This window comes from Arachis hypogaea, chromosome 2 (assembly GCF_003086295.3).
Source record: "Arachis hypogaea cultivar Tifrunner chromosome 2, arahy.Tifrunner.gnm2.J5K5, whole genome shotgun sequence".
Lineage (NCBI taxonomy): Eukaryota > Viridiplantae > Streptophyta > Magnoliopsida > Fabales > Fabaceae > Arachis > Arachis hypogaea.
Genome location: NC_092037.1, coordinates 55,649,218 through 55,660,708, shown reverse-complemented (window position 1 = coordinate 55,660,708; position 11,491 = coordinate 55,649,218). Strand labels below are relative to the sequence as shown.

General features: G+C 38.2%; 1 non-coding gene across 1 annotated transcript; it reads left to right on the top strand.

Moving 5' to 3' along the window:
• Positions 1–638: 638 nt before the first annotated feature.
• Positions 639–742, top strand: LOC112765112 (small nucleolar RNA R71). Its single transcript, XR_003183524.1, has one exon. It is a non-coding gene; the product is annotated as a small nucleolar RNA R71 (small nucleolar RNA).
• Positions 743–11,491: the final 10,749 nt, after the last annotated feature.

Here is an 11,491-nt window from a genome sequence, read left to right as displayed (position 1 = left end):
TGGAGGATCTTGTTTCATTCATGAAACTGAAAGTGGCTTTTGACAGATCAGAGACAATATTGGCTAAATTAGAAGTGTTTTGTTCTGAATTCTCTGTCTGTTGCTGAGAAGATGATGGATATGGCTTACTATTACTCAGCCTATTGCGTCCACCATTGTTAAAGCCTTGTTGAGGCTTTTGTTGATCCTTCCAGGAGAAATTTGGGTGATTTCTCCATGATGGGTTATAAGTGTTCCCATAAGGTTCACCCATGTAATTAACCTCTGCCATGGCAGGGTTCTCAGGATCATAAGCTTCTTCAGAAGCTACTTCTCTAGTACTGTTGGATGCATGTTGCAATCCATTCAGATTTTGAGAGATCATGTTGACCTGTTGAGTCAACATTTTGTTTTGAGCCAATATGGCATTCAGAGCATCAATTTCAAGAACTCCTTTTTTCTGAGGTATCCCATTATTCACGGAATTCCTCTCAGAGGTGTACATGAACTGGTTGTTTGCAACCATGTCAATGAGTTCTTGAGCCTCTTCAGGCGTTTTCTTCAGGTGAATAGATCCACCTGCAGAATGGTCCAATGACATTTTCGAAAATTCAGAGAGACCATAATAGAATATATCTAATAGAGTCCATTCTGAAAACATGTCTGATGGACATCTTTTGGTCAACTGCTTGTATCTTTCCCAAGCTTCATAGAGGGATTCACCATCTTTTTGTTTGAAGGTTTGAACATCCACTCTCAGCTTGCTCAGCTTTTGAGGAGGAAAGAATTTATCCAAGAAGGCAGTGACCAGCTTATCCCAGGAGTCCAGGCTATCCTTAGGTTGTGAATCCAACCATATTCTAGCTCTGTCTCTTACAGCAAAAGGGAAAAGCATGAGTCTGTAGACTTCAGGATCAACTCCATTCGTCTTTACAGTCTCACAGATCTGCAAGAATTCAGTTAAAAACTGATAAGGATCTTCAGATGGAAGTCCATAAAACTTGCAGTTTTGTTGCATTAAAGCAACTAGTTGAGGCTTAAGCTCAAAGTTATTGGCTCCAATGGCAGGAATGGAGATGCTTCTTCCATCAAACTTGGACGTTGGCTTTGTGAAGTCACCAAGCATTCTCCTTGCATTATTATTATTATTTTCGGCTGCCATGTCTTTCTCTTGTTCGAAAATTTCTGAAAGGTTGTTTCTGGATTGTTGTAATTTAGTTTCTCTTAATTTTCTCTTCAGAGTCCTTTCAGGTTCTGGATCAACTTCAACAAGAGTGCCTTTTTCCCTGTTCCTGCTCATATGAAAGAGAAGAAAACAAGAAAAGAAAGAGGAATCCTCTATGTCACAGTATAGAGATTCCCTTATGTTAGTAGAAGAAGAAAAGGGATTAGAAGAATGGAGATGGGGATTCGGATTTTTGGATGAAGAGAGGTGAAGAGAAGTGTTAGTAATTAAATAATTAAATAGAAGAAGAAAAGAGAAGGAAGATTTCGAAAATAATTTTTGAAAAAGAGGTTAGTAATTTTCAAAAATCAAAGACAAAATATAATTAAAATTAAAATTTAAAACAAAAAGAATTTTTGAAAAAGAGAGGGAGAATTTTCGAAAATTAGAGAAGGAAAAGTGGTTAGGTGGTTTTGAAAAAGATAAGAAACAAACAAAAAGTTAGTTAGTTGATTGAAAAAGATTTGAAATCAAATTTTGAAAAAGATAAGAAGATAGGAAGTTAGATAAGATATTTTGAAATCAAATTTTGAAAAAGATAAAATTTTGAAAAAGATAAGATAAAAGATAAAAATTTAAGATAAAAATTTTAATAAAAAGATATTTTGAAAAAGATTTAATTTTTTTAAAAAGACTTAACTAACAAGAAACTACAAGATAAGATTCTAGAACTTTAAAGATTGAACCTTTCTTAACAAGAAAGTAACAAACTTCAAATTTTTGAACCAATCACATTACTTGTTAGCTAATTTTCAAAAATTTGATATAAAGATAAGAAAAAGATTTTGAAAATATTTTGAAAAAGATTTTTTTTGAAATTTTCAAAAATTATAAAAAAAATGAAAAAGATATGATTTTTGAAAAAGATTTTAAAAAGATAAGATTTTTAAAATTGAAATTTTGACTTGACTTGTAAGAAACAACTAATTTTAAAAATTTTTGACCAAGTCAACCCAAAATTTCGAAAATTTGGAGGAAAATAAGGAAAATATATTTTTTTTGATTTTTTTGAATTTTTAATTATGAGAGAGAAAAACAACAAAAATACTCAATGCATGAAATTTTTAGATCAAAAGAATGAATGCATGCAAGAATGCTATGAGTGTCAAGATGAACACCAAGAACACTTTGAAGATCATGATGAACATCAAGAACATATTTTTAAAAAATTTTTAATGCAAAGAAAACATGCAAGACACCAAACTTAGAAATTTTTAATGCATGGAAAATATGAATGCAAAAATGCACATGAAAAACAACAAACAACACTAAACAAGAATTCATCAAGATCAAACAAGAAGACTTGTCAAGAACAACTTGAAGATCATGAAGAACACTATGAATGCATGAGATTTTCGAAAAATGCAAGAAAAATTTTAAAAACATGCAATTGACACCAAACTTAAAAATTTACTCAAGACTCAAACAAGAAACACAAAATATTTTTGATTTTTATGATTTTCTAATTTTTTTGTATTTTTATTAATTTTTTCGAAAAACATGGTTAGAAAAACGAAAAACAAAAGAAAAATTTTTGAAAAAGATTTTTGAAAAGAAAATTACCTAATCTGAGCAACAAGATGAACCGTCAGTTGTCCATACTCGAACAATCCCCGGCAACGGCGCCAAAAATTTGGTGGACGAAATTGTGATCACTATTCTTTGAATTGCATTTATTGTAGAATTGTGGAACTTAGGATTTTTGGCACGAGTGGACACAACTCCATTCAACTAACTAGCAAGTGTACTGGGTCGTCCAAGTAATAAACCTTACGTGAGTAAGGGTCGATCCCACAGAGATTGTTGGTATGAAGCAAGCTATGGTCACCTTGTAAATCTCAGTCAGGCAGATTAAAGGGTAATTGTAATTATTGGAATAAATAATAAACAAAAAGGAATAATAAAAGGGATAGAAGACTTATGCAGATTCATTGGTGGGAATTTCAGATAAGCGAATGGAGATGCTGCATGGCTCAAGGACGCCTGCTCTCCTACTGCTTCTACTCAATCCTTCCTACTCCCTTCCATGGCAAGCTTTGTATAGGGGTTCACCATCAGCTGTGGCTACTTTCATCCTCTCAGGAAAATGATCCTATGCGGTTGTCAGTCGCACGGCTAATCGTCTGGAGGCATCACCCATGGTTGATGGCTACATCCCATCCTCGCAGTGAAAACTAATGCTCACGCACTCTGTCACAGTACGGCTAATCACCGGTTGGTTCCCGCTCCTACTGGAATAGAATCCCTTGATTCTTTTGCGTCTGTCACTAACGCCCAGCAGGTTACAAGTTTGAAGCACGTCACAGTCATTCATTACCGGAATCCTACTCGGAATACCACAGACAAGGTTAGACTTTCCGGATTCCCAGGATCCTACTCGGAATACCACAGACAAGGTGAGACCTTCCGGATCCTCATAAATGCCGCCATCTATCTAGCTTATACCACGAAGATTCTGTTGGGGAATCTAAGAGATACACATTCAAGCTCTGTTGCATGTAGAACGGAAGTGGTTGTCAATCACGCGCGTTCATAAGTGAGAATGATAATGAGGGTAATTTGACTCATAACATTCATCATGTTCTTGGGTACGAATGAATATCTTGGAATAAGAATAAGAGAGATTTGAATAAAAGATAATAGAACTTCATTAATACTTGAGGTACAGCAGAGCTCCACACCCTTAATCTATGGTGTGCAGAAACTCCACCGTTGAAAATACATAAGCAAAAGAGGTTCAGGCATGGCCGAATGGCCAGCCCTCTCCTAACGTGATCAATGATCTCCTAAGATGAAGAATAAAACAAAACTGAGACAAAAGATGTCTAATACAATAGTAAATTATCCTATTTATACTAGACTAGCTACTAGGGTTTACATGAGTAAGTAATTGATGCATAAATCCACTTCCGGGGCCCACTTGGTGTATGCTTGGGCTGAGCTTGATCAATCCACGAGTTGAGGCATCTCTTGGAGTTGAACTCCGAGTTATGACGTGTTTTGGGCGTTCAACTCCGGATCATGACGTTTTTCTGGCGTTTAACTCCAGACAGCAGCATGAACTTGGCGTTCAACGCCAAGTTACGTCATCATTCTTCGAATAAAGCATGGACTATTATATATTTCTGGAAAGCCCTGGATGTCTACTTTCCAACGCCGTTGAGAGCGCGCCATTTGGAGTTCTGTAGCTCCAGAAAATCCATTTCGAGTGCAGGGAGGTCAGATTCCAACAGCATCAGCAGTCCTTTTGTCAGCCTTCTTCAGAGTTTTGCTCAAATCCCTCAATTTCAGCCAGAATTTACCTGAAATCACAGAAAAACACACAAACTCATAGTAAAGTCCAGAAATGTGAATTTAACATAAAAACTAATGAAAACATCCCTAAAAGTAGCTCAAACTTACTAAAAACTATCTAAAAACAATGCCAAAAAGCGTATAAATTATCCGCTCATCAGCAAGTAAGTCCTTAGGGGTGTTTCAACACCTAGCATCTTGAACCAACTGGGGCGGGAATGCTGGCTGAAAGCTTACTTTAAAGAGCTGCCTTAACACATAGCATTTAGCCTCAGCAAGCAATAAATCTCAGTCATAAAAGAGAGCAAAAAAAAAAAAAAAACCTAAGGACCAATCCATACCAAGTCTCATTTTTTGTGCAATTCAAGTAAGGATCCAAAAAAGTGTCTATACTTCAGTCACAAATGAAAATCACTAAGAATATCATGCATGAAAACCCCATTAACCAGAATTGAATGTCTTCCAATAAAGGCTTATACCTCTCTCTGTTTTCATTCATTCTCATTTTGATTTACTGCTTGCTTTGGGACAAGCAAGATATAAGTTTGGTGTTGTGATGGCAAGTCATCTTAGGCTAGTTTCACAAGCCTTTTTCATCTATTTTACTTGGTTTTCATGCATTTCTTAGGCAATAAGTAAGTGTTTGGATGAGAAATTCATGCTTATCTTGAGTTAATCAAACATTGTTAATTTTATGCATTTTCATGAGATTTTTGCAAGATTTAGTTGATGTTATCAATGATGTAAAATCTTATAATTATACCAAGGCTTTGATGAGTTTGTTTGGTTGATGATAAGTAAAAAGAAACAGAGGAAGAGCAAGGAAAAAGAAAAGGAAAGGCCAACGTTGGAACTAATGTTGGTCCATCAACGTTGTAGGCAATGCTCTGGAAAAAGAAAACATGGGTGACAATGTTGGAGGGAACGTTGGTGGATCAACGTTACCTCCAACGTCCTAAAAAAGTTCATTTCTGGAGCTAAAAGATTTTTGGGCGACGCGTACGCGTAATTGAAAGAGAAAAATTCTTAATCCACGCGTAAGCATGAGTCACGCGCACACGTGAAATGGCGAAATTGACCATTCACGCGTACGCGTGGGTCACGCGTACGCGTGACCAAGCCAACATTGGAGGGAATGTTGTTGATCAAACGCTGCCTCCAACGTCCTCGATGAGAAGCCCAGAATTTGGAATTGAGAAAATTGAATCGACGCGCATGCGTCTATGACGCGTACGCGTGGAATGGAAAAATGGGAATGCACGCTTATGCGTGGTGTACGCGTACGTGTGGATGCGCAAATGTTGGTGCACCAACGTTGAGTCAAATGATGCTAGCAGCACCCAGAATTCATTTTTTTCCCCAATGTTTGAACCCAACATTTGCACACAAACGTTGCCACCAATGTTAAGGCCAATTTCAATTACAAAATAGCACCCTGCAAGCTTTGAATGTTTAGCCAAGGTCAACGTCAGCTAGAGTGATTCCTCACTGCTTCAATCAAGGCCAAGGCCCACATCCAAGTACACTAAAGACCCAATTGAAGATGAGAAGAACACTATAAATAGAAGAATGTTTGAAGATGAAAAGGAGGCTAGTTTAGAGAGTCTGGCTCTGGTAGAGGGCAGTAGCAGTAGGAGTAGGAGTAGAAGGTTGAGGCTAGAGGATTGGAGACTCCAGAGCTCTCTTGGAGGATTAAAGACTCCAGAGAGCTTAGTTTATAGTTCCATTTCTGTTGATACACATTTTCTTCTTTGCAATTTTACATTTCAACTTGTAATGATTTTTATTTCTTTGCAAATTTCAATTTTCTGCACCTTTATTCTTCTGCCAATTTTACATTTATGTTCATGTTCATCAGTTTGATTTACTTTCTTATAATTTAGTTTCTCTACACTTGTTCTTTGAGTTATGATCCATTGAACCCCAATTCATTAGGGGAAGGAGCTCTATTTTAATTCACATGATTAAATGAACATCTTCCTCCTCTCAATTCATCTGGATAGCTAAGAAATAACTTCTCTTTTGATTGAGATCCATTCACTCCGAAAGGGGGTTTGAATCTGTGAATTTCTGTGTGTGCCTCAGAAGGGGAATCATGAAAATTAGAATTGAAGCTCTGTTTTTCATAGCTCTCTTGATCAATACCATTCCGGAGGAATTGAGATATTGAGAGTCTGTGTGGCTTATGGATGAGAGAAAATACTTAACCTCTTCTCATGACAATTGGATCAAGGAATTGGCAAGATTGATTGTGATTAGAGAGATTAGATTGCCAAGGAATTGGGATCCAATCAATTTCAATCTACCATAGATCTATTTATATGATTGAGAAAGAAGTTGAGATTTATTTGATTCATGATGGATTATGATACCTCCAATCCCTGATGAATCTTTGTTTCTGTTATTTCTCACTCGATTACCCTGAGTTTCATTTAATTATTCTAAATTACTGCTTTCTATTCATTCGGCTGATCCATTTTCACTCAATTCATCACTGTCAACTTAACTAAATTTATCACCTGACTAAAGTTGCTTGATCCATCAATCACTGTGGGATCGACCTCACTCACGTGAGTTTTGCTATTTGATGCGACCCGGTACACTTGCCGGTTAGTTTTTGCGGAATCAATTTTTCCCCCATCAAACAAGCATGCAAGGAATTAAATGGAAAGCAATTAAAGGGAATAAAAATGTAAATTAAATGCTAAAAAGGACTCTTGGTGAGAATTAGGGAGTTTAGGGATTCCTATCAGGTGCACGAAATTGTGATCATCAATGGCCCCATCAACATGGTACGCTCAATTGCAATCTCAACTCTTTATCACAACTTTGCACAACTAACCAGCAAGTGCACTGGGCCGTCCAAGTAATAAACCTTACGTGAGTAAGGGTTGATCCCACGGAGATTGTTGGTATGAAGCAAGCTATGGTCATCTTGTAAATCTCAGTCAGGCGGATTCAAATGGTTATGGAGGATTAATGATTAAAAGATGAATAAAACATAAAATAAAGATAGAGATACTTATGTAATTCATTGATGAGAATTTCAGATAAGCATATGGAGATGCTTTGTCCCTTCCGTCTCTCTACTTTCCTACTGTCTTCATCCAATCCTTTTTACTCCTTTCCATGGCAAGCTGTATGTTGGGCATCACCATTGTCAATGGCTACAATCCCGTCCTCTCAGTGAAAATGTTCAACGCGCTCTGTCACAGCACGACTATTCATCAGTCGGTTCTCAATCATGTCAAAATAGAATCCAGTGATTCTTTTACGTCTGTCACTAACGCCACACAATCGCGAGTTTGAAGCTCGTCACAGTCATTCAATCCTTGAATCCTACTCAGAATACCACAGACAAGGTTTAGACCTTCCGGATTCTCAAGAATGCCGCCATCAATTCTAGCTTATACCACGGAGATTCTGATTAAGGAATCCAAGAGATAAACATTCAAGCCTTGTTTGCTTGTAGAACGGAAGTGGTTGTCAGGCACGCGTTTATAAGTGAGAATGATGATGAGCGTCACATAATCATCACATTCATCAAGTTCTTGAGTGCGAATGAATATCTTGGAACAAGAATAAGCTGAATTGAATAGAAGAACAATAGTAATTGCATTAATACTCGAGGTACAGCAGAGCTCCACACCTTAATCTATGGTGTGTAGAAACTCCACCGTTGAAAATACATAAGAACAAGGTTTTGGCATGGCCATGAAGCCAGCCCCCATGATCTAAGAACTAGACGTCCAAAGATAATCCTAAGATCTAAATTGATCCAAAGATGATAATACAATAGCAAAAGGTCCTATTTATAGAGAACTAGTAGCTTAGGGTTTACAAATATGAGTAAATGACGTAAAAATCCACTTCTGGGCCCACTTGGTGTGTGCTTGGGCTGAGCATTGAAGCTTCTATGTGTAGAGACTTTTCTTGGATTTAAACGCCAGCTTTTGTGCCAGTTTGGGCGTTTAACTCCCACTTCTGTGCCAGTTCCGGCGTTAAACGCCGGGCAGTCTTGAGCTGATTTGGAACGCCAGTTTGGGCCATCAAATCTCGGGCAAAAGTATGAACTATTATATATTGCTGGAAAGTCCAGGATGTCTACTTTCCAATGCATTTAAGAGCGCGCCAATTGGGTTTATGTAGCTCTAGAAAATCCACTTCGAATGCAGGGAGGTCAGAATCTAACAGCATCTGCAGTCCTTTTCAGCCTCTGAATCAGATTTTTGCTCAGGTCCCTCAATTTCAGCCAGAAAATACCTGAAATCACAGAAAAACACACAAACTCATAGTAAAGTCCAGAAAAGTGAATTTTAAATAAAAACTACTAAAAATATAATAAAATCTAACTAAAACATACTAAAAACATACTAAAAACAATGCCAAAAAGCGTATAAATTATCCGCTCATCACAACATCTATGAAGATCAGTATTAATTAGATGAGCGGGGCTTTTAGCTTTTTGCCTCTGAACAGTTTTGACATCTCACTTTTATCCTTTGAAGTTCAGAATGATTGGCTTCTATAGGAACTCAGAATCCAGATAGTGTTATTGATTCTCCTAGTTAAGTATGTTGATTCTTGAACACAGCTACTTCATGAGTCTTGGCCGTGGCCCAAAGCACTCTGTTTTCCAGTATTACTACCGGATACATCCATGCCACAGACACATAACTGGGTCAACCTTTTTAGATTGTGACTCAACTTTGCTAGAGTCCCCAATTAGAGGTGTCCAGGGTTCTTAAGCACACGTTTTTTGCTTCGGATCACGACTTTAACCGCTCAGTCTCAAGTTTTCACTTGACACCTTCACACCACAAGCACATCGTTAGGGACATCTTGGTTTAGCCGCTTAGGCCAGGATGTTATTCCTGTAGGCCCTCCTATCCACTAATGCTCAAAGCCTTGGATCCTTTTTATTTTTACCCTTGCCTTTTGGTTTAAAGGGCTATTGGCTTTTTCTGCTTGCTCTTTCTTTTTTTTTTGAATTCACTGCTTTTTCTTTCTTCAAGAATCAATTTGATGATTTTTCAGATCCTCAGTAACATTTCTCCTTTTCCATCATTCTTTCAAGGGCCAACAATTTTAACATTCATGAACAACAAATTCAAAAGACATATGCACTGTTCAAGCATACATTCAGAAGTCAAAAGTATTTCCACCACATCAAAATAATTAATTTGTTATAAAATTCGAAATTCATGCAATTCTTCTCTTTTTCAATTAAGAACATTTTTCATTTAAGAAAGGTGATGGACTCATAGGACATTCATAACTTTAAGGCATAGACACTAAGACACTAATGATCATCAGACACAAACATAAATAAAACATAAAGCAAAATTTTTGAAAAACAGGAAAATAAAGAACAATGAAGTTAAAGAATGGGTCCACCTTAGTGTTGGCAGCTTGTTCTTCCTCTTGAAGATCTTATGGAGTGCTTGAGCTCCTCAATGTCTCTTCCTTGCCTTTGTTGCTCCTCTCTCATGATTCTTTGATCTTCTCTAATTTCATGGAGGAGGATGGAATGTTCTTGGTGCTCTACCCTTAGGTGTCCCTTGTTGGAACTCAATTCTCCTAGGGAGGTGTTGATTTGCTCCCAATAGTTTTGTGGAGGAAAGTGCATCCCTTGAGGCATCTCAGGGATTTCATGATAAGGGATTTCCTCATGTCCATGAGTGGGATCTCTTGTTTGCTCCATCCTCTTCTTAGTGATGGGCTTGTCCTCATCAATGAGGATGTCTCCCTCTATGTTAATTCCAACTGAATTATAGAGGTGACAAATGAGATGAGGGAAGGCTAACCTTGCTAAGGTAGAGGACTTGTCTGCCACCTTATAAAGTTCTTGGGATATAACCTCATGAACTTCTACTTCCTCTCCAATCATGATGCTATGAATCATGATAGCCCGGTCTATAGTAACTTCGGACCGGTTGCTAGTGGGAATGATTGAGCGTTGGATAAACTCCAACCACCCCTAGCCACGGGCTTGAGGTCATGCCTTCTCAGTTGAACCAGCTTCCCTCTTGAATCTCTCTTCCATTGAGCGCCCTCTTCACAAATGTCTATGAGGACTTGGTCCAACCTTTGATCAAAGTTGACCCTTCTAGTGTAGGGGTGTTCATCTCCTTGCATCATGGGCAAGTTGAATGCCAACCTTACATTTTTCGGACTAAAATCTAAGCATTTCCCCCGAACCATTGTAAGCCAATTCTTTGGGTCCGGGTTCACACTTTGATCATGGTTCTTGGTGATCCATGCATTGGCATAGAACTCTTGAACCATTAAGATTCCGACTTGTTGAATGGGGTTGGTAAGAACTTCCCAACCTCTTCTTTGGATCTCATGTCGGATCTCCAGATATTCACTCTTTTGAGTTTGAAAGGGACCTCGGGGATCACCTTCTTCATGGCCACAACCTCATAGAAGTGGTCTTGATGCACCCTTGAGATGAATCTCTCCATCTCCCATGACTCGGAGGTGGAAGCTTTTGCCTTCCCTTTCCTCTTTCTAGAGGTTTCTCCGGCCTTAGATGCCATAAATAGTTATAGAAAAACAAAAAGCTTTAGCTTTTACCACACCAAACTTAGAAGGTTTGCTCGTCCTCGAGCAAAAGAAGAAAGAAGAGAGTAGAAGAAGAAGAAATAGAGGAAATAGAGGGGGCTTTGTGGTTTGGCCAAGGGGGAGAAGTAGTGTTTAGGTTGTGTGAAAATAAAGAAGTGAAGAAGGGTTTATATAGGGGTAGAGAGAGGGGTAGGGTTCGGCCATTATGGGTGGGTTTGGGAGGGAAAGTGGTTTGAATTTTGATGGTGAGGTGGGTGGGGTTTTATGAAGGATGGATGTGAGTGGTGAAGAGAATGGTGGGATTTGATAGGTGAGGGGTTTTTGGGGAAGAGGTATTGAGGTGATTGGTGAATGGATGAAGAAGAGAGAGAGTGGTGGGGTAGGTGGGGTAGGTGGGGATCCTGTGGGGTCCACAGATCCTGAGGT